Raw genomic sequence first — 6,125 nt, 5'->3', positions numbered from 1 at the left:
TTAATAAATGCTTTGTGAGTAATTGAAGAATGGACTAAATCTTGAAGCTGAAGGCTTTGAAGGTCACAGCTTTTTCTTAGCTCCAATTCAAATATATGTCAAGTGCCCTCTGCAGTCCTATGCCTCCATTTCTCTATGAACTTGCTCCTAGAAGATAGAATTTGTTAATTGATGAGGAAATATGAGGTAATTGGAGGAGATTGAGAAAAACCCCTAAAAACTGGAGGGGGAAAAGGGAGGAGATGAGGATGGGGGAGTGTTCTGAGGGATTTGGGCAAAGGCATGGAGGCTAGAGATGAGTGTGGGGAAAAATTAGTGAGCTAGTAAAGAAGAACAAAATATGAATGAACGAATGAATGAGAAAACACTTGTTTAGCCCTGAAGACATGAAAGTGAGACAGATTTCTGTGCTCTGGATTTTTTAGTCTAACAGGAGATAGCATAACAGGAGACAGGGAGTGGAGACTTAAATGGCGATTGTTTCTGGGAAGCCCCTTACACTCCAATCTGAACTAGTCAGCCCTAGGGTGGAATTTTAAAATGGAGTCCCCTAATTGGTGGAAGAGATGGAGGGAGTAGAGGCTAGAGACTCAGCAGGCTAGCCTCTGGAGGCTGGGTCCCGAGGCTGCCCTTCTAGGAGGGGAATAGGATAAGCTGGTTGATGTATGATGGGCCAGCTATACCTCAGGGATGTGCCAGGGGTCGGTGGATTGCGTTGGGACATGAGTAGGATCTGGGGTGAAGGAGCTGCCCTTGGAGACCCAACAGGTGTTTATTAAACACCTACTGTGTGCGGCACACAAAAATAGAGTTGACAGTTTAGCCTCAAAGAGCTTAAGTTCTTATAGATGATTGAGGATGAAAAGGAACTGAAAATAAGGGTTCCAGTCTGTCCCAAGGTAACTCACAGCTCCAGATCTCACCTCTTTTACCTGTGACGTAAACCCCAAACCATTTTATTCTTGGGAATTGCTAAAACGAGAATCATAATTGGGTCAGTCTCCCAGACTGTTTTGTTAGCATCTTTAAGGACAGTCACAATTTTTGAGACAAGCCTGATGGGAATTCAGGTTTCCCAGACTGTAAGACAGTATCAGCATTTCAATACAAATCCTTGTTACTCCTAGATGCCGCCTTCTTCCCTGAAACGTGTACTCTCCAAAATTAAGGCCCCCATTCATTCATGACTGCATTGTATTTGCTTGAGCTTGGATGTGCTCTGCATGTAATAAAAGCAAAATTTCTGTTATCTGTGATGGGCACCTCTGTCACGCTTGTTCCATGTTATGAACCGAATCTTCATTACACTATTTTTATTTTATAATAATGCTCTCCCAAATCTATTTTATGTTGCCACTTCTGCTACTTTTATTACCCTTTCATCACCTCTCACTTGAACTTTTGAAACGGCCTCCTAAATGGTCTCCTTGCCTCAAGTCCGTCCCCAAAATGATTTTCTTAAAGTACGTTTTTTACCAGGTCAGACCATGCTCCAACTCAATACACTCCAGAGCTTGCTATGGCCTAAGCACTGGAAATACAAATGCATACAAAAAGAAAGACAATGCTTAATCTTAAAAGAGCTTATATTCCAATGTTTAATATGCATTTGCAGATTCATTGAGAATTATTCAAGAAAGGGGCACAGAATGACTTTGTTACAATAACCTATGTTAGGTTATTAAACCTAACATAATAAACCTCAAGACTTGGGCGAGTTAGAGTTGGGGAGGAGGGAATCAGTTGAGTAAATTAATATGTGTGTACACATATATACATGTATATATATATATATATAAATATAAATAAAAATATACAACATAAATTGTACATGCTTTTTAGCATGATATTTTCAGCCATATTGTCAGATGCTTTCAATGAGAATGAACATGGCATAAAGGTCAGCTAAGGCACTGAGGGGAAATTATTAAATTTGAAAAGGGTACAGATCAAGACTAAAGTAGAGGGAGAGTTGTTTGCAGCTATGGCAGTGATGGGAAATTATTTAACTTGAAAAGGCTACAGACCAAGTGGAGGGAGAGTTGTTTGCGACCAAGACACTGATGGGAAATTATTTAACTTGAAAAGGCTACAGACCAAGACTAAAGTGGAGGGAGAGCTGGTGCATGATTTTTTGGTTTGCAATTGATTGTGTACGGAATGCAACCTCTGAGGCTGAGATACAACAAAGTATGGCTCAATTCTCTATTGCTTGTGCTAATTTTGACCTAACAATTAACATAAAGAAAACAGTTTCTCCACCAGCCAGAAGTACACCATCCATACATGAAACCATTGGTTACAACTAATCCAGTTGTGGTTAATGTTCATTTGCCTTAGCAGTATACTTTCCAGGGAGTATACATAGGTGATGGGGTTGACTCATGCATTGCCAGAACTAGTTCAGTGTTTGAGAGGCTCTGAAGGAAGCATGTGAGAGAAGAGATATTAGACTGATCAACAAACTGAAGGTCCACAGAGCCATTGTTCCAATCTTATTGTCGAAACCTGGATGGTTTACAACACCATGTCAAAAAATGGAATCACTTCCATTTGAGTTATCTGGGGAAGATTCTGAAGACCCTTAGGCAGGACAAGGACTGGACACTGATGGAAGCAGAATTGAGGTAGCTCAAAAGAAACACGAAATGCATTAATTGAAAGCCATCTCCACTCAAAAATTCACATGGACTATTTGCCCCTAAACTGTGGTAGAGACTTTCAAGCTCATGTTGGTCTAATCAGCCACAGTTGGACATACCGTACCTTGACCCCAACATAGTGATACCAAGCACAAAGGATGATAACCGGCCAATATATGTACATCCCTCCTGCTAGATTGAATGTAAACTCTGGGGGGAAGGCAGAATTTATCTCACTTTTTTTGTATCCCCAATACCTAGCACACAATGGTAGATGTTTAATATGCATTTGCAGATTCATTGAGAATTATTCAAGAAAGGGGCATAGAATGACTTTGTTACAATAACCTATGTTAGGTTATTAAACCTAACATAATAAACCTCAAGACTTGGGCGAGTTAGAGTTGGGGAGGAGGGAATCAGTTGAGTAAATTAAATCACCCTCTCCATTTAAAGGAAATGTCAAGATGCTAAGCCTTGAATACATATGGACCACTCAGCCCTGATACATTTAACATGTGAGAATACATTTGGATTCGTCACTGGATGTGAGCAAGATCTACTAGACACTGCTTTGAATCAACCAAAGTATTTCAGTTAATTCTGTTTGTTCAGTTAGTTCAATTAGGTTCTGATTAGGTGAAGGACTGGGTCACACCTGAAGAGCTAATTGTGGTGATGGGGGGTTATTCAGAACTTAAAGGACTGGAGATTTTTGAGAGCTGAGCAATAGAAAGGAAGGAGCAGGAATACCCAGAGCTGATCCAGAAAGAATCAGCAACACAAGTGAAACAAGAAGGAAATGGGGAAGAAACGAAGGAGTCCAGGAGAGACGTGGTCCCTCCCTACAGGAAATTCAGAGAGGACGACCTGGGCTTGGTACAGTTGGATCATCTCCTTAAGCAGTATGGAAATTGCTCTATCCACTCTGGTGTCCATCTATTTGTAGATATGTATTCTGTCACTTCTTTATCAAATATCTCCAGTAATCTGAGTTTTCCCTCAACTACAAAGAGACCAGAGGCTTTGTCATTGTTGAGTCATTTCAGTTATGTCTTACTCTCTGCTCTAAACCCTATTTGGGGATTTCTTGGCAGAGATGCTGCAGTGATTTGCCATTTCCTTCTCCAGCTCATTTTACAGATATAAAAACTGAGGTAAATAGAGTAAACTAACTTTTTTTTGTGATTTTATTTGGGAGTTTCTTAGTAGAGATAGTGGAGTGACTTGTCTTTCCTTCTCCAGCTCATTTTACAGATGAGGAAACTGAGGTAAACAAGGTAAGCTGACAGTTTTGTGAAATTATTTGGGGGTTTCTGGGCAGAGAATTTGCTATTTCTTCCAGGTAAACAGGATAAACTGGTGTTTTTGTAATTTTATTTGGGGATTTCTTGGCAAAGATACTGGAGTGGCTTGCCATTTCCTTTTCCAGCTCATTTTACAGATGAGGAAACTGAGGAAAACAAAATAAACTGATGATTTGATGATCTTATTTGGTGAATTCTTGGCAGAAATACTGGACTGGCTTGCAGTTTCCTTCTCCAGCTCATTTTACAGATGAGGAAACTGAGGTAGACAGAGATAAATTGACTTGTCCACAGTTACACAGCCAGTAATTGTTGAGATTCGATTTGAATACAGGTGTTCCTGACTCCAGGCCCAGAACTCTTATCTATTGTGCCAATTGTTTCTATTCCTACTTATTTATTTCCTCCCTTTGTTACATTTTCTCCATTTAAAGGATTATAGATTTTTTAAGGGATCATAGAACTAGAACAATTTCAGAGGTCATCTAGTACAATCTCTCAGTTTTTCAGAAGAAGAAACTAAGGTCCAGAGGTTTGAAGGGACTTGCTTAATAATAAAATAGAAGGAGTAAAAATTCAACCCAGCTCTTCCAACTCCCAAGGCACTGTAGCATACTGAAAAGATGCAGCCCTATCAAGTGTTAATTTGGGAGGTAGATGGCCGTTGTCTGTGATGTCCAAGGAAATCTCTGTTTCCATGGCATTCGTCCCAGTGCTGGAAATACTAGCTGATAGTCATTAAAAATAAATTCCCCAGCCTTCTCTCCCTGCACCTTGTAGCAGACAAATAAGCTTAAATTCCTAGCGAACATATAGATTTATTAATTTATCAAGAGTAAAGCCCCAAGCACGGGTGTGGAAACTACAAGTAGCTATACTGTCTGGATCTATGTAAGGTCACATTTCTCGTTAAGGAAACAAAAGGATGAAAAATGGAAACACTAGGCCAGCTAATCCCCTTCTAAGATGGGAAGTGGGAGTCAATGGCACATGTAACCAGAGAGGTGTATTTAATCCAGAGAAAACTAATTGAATTGTAACTTAAATTTAGGATTTTCTTCCCATTTCTCCTAATGATCCCCTTCCTTTCCAGAGGGACTCATTTTTCCTCATGGGAAAAATGGAGGGGTGAGCAGCAATTGATGTTTTACAGAGTGAGAGGGATAGTATTATTAAGGAATAAAACTCTTTGAGGGAGAGATGAGCACTAGAGAAATTATGAGTAGATCATTTTTTGGTTTGTTGGTTGTTTCTCTTAAGAGGAAATGGCTCCAAGATCTGGGTTCAAATCATTGACATTTGATTTTGGGGACACATCCTTAAAAAATTTTAAGATTCTTCTTCTGAAAAAACAAGGGGATTGGACTAAATGACTTCTAAAATGGCTACCAGTGCTGAGATTGTTTTCTATATGTTCTGAGACCCATCCTAGCTCTAACATTCCATATTCTAACATTCTAGAGGGGGTCTCCCAGCTCTTAAGTTTTAGCAATCTCTGCATTAAGGCTGACAGACTCCTATATTGCCAATGCCGACCACGGAATCCAGACATTTTAACAGAAGCATTGAGGGATTAGGAAAAGATGGGGGGATTTAGCAGAACTGGGCTACCGCTGTCCTCAGAGGCAGAGCAAGGTTCTGTATCCTCTCAGAGAAGTTTCTTAGGCTTAAGATTTCAAACCAGCCCTGAGATAGAACTCCTGGATTTATCATTATTAATTATTATCTGGCTTAATTATAATTATTATCCCTAACATCATTATTAATAATGATCATACTTAATATAATTATTAATATCACTCCCCACCATATTGTTAATAATATTCATCATAAATCAGATTATTTGTAATTCATTACACATTTATTAAGTATCCGCTAGGTGCCAGTCACTGTGCTTAGTTCTAGGGATAAAATGACAAAATCGGGATTAGAGATTCTGAGCTGGAAGAACCTTAGAGACCATCTACTGTAATTATATTAGCTAACATTTACACAGTGCTTTATAAGTTACAAAGCACTTTACAAATATTATCTCATTTGAGCTGCACAAAACCCTGCAAGGTGGGTGCTTTTACTATTTCTACTTGCAGCAGAGATGAAGGATGTTGACTAGGGTCACAAGTACCTGAATCTTCCAGATCTAGCACTATCCACTGCCCCACCCAGCTTCTTCACT

The sequence above is a fragment of the Antechinus flavipes genome, chromosome 1 (genome assembly GCF_016432865.1).
Source record: "Antechinus flavipes isolate AdamAnt ecotype Samford, QLD, Australia chromosome 1, AdamAnt_v2, whole genome shotgun sequence".
Taxonomy (NCBI): domain Eukaryota; kingdom Metazoa; phylum Chordata; class Mammalia; order Dasyuromorphia; family Dasyuridae; genus Antechinus; species Antechinus flavipes.
The sequence above is the reverse complement of the archived record's forward strand: the minus strand, read 5'-3'. Positions refer to the sequence as shown.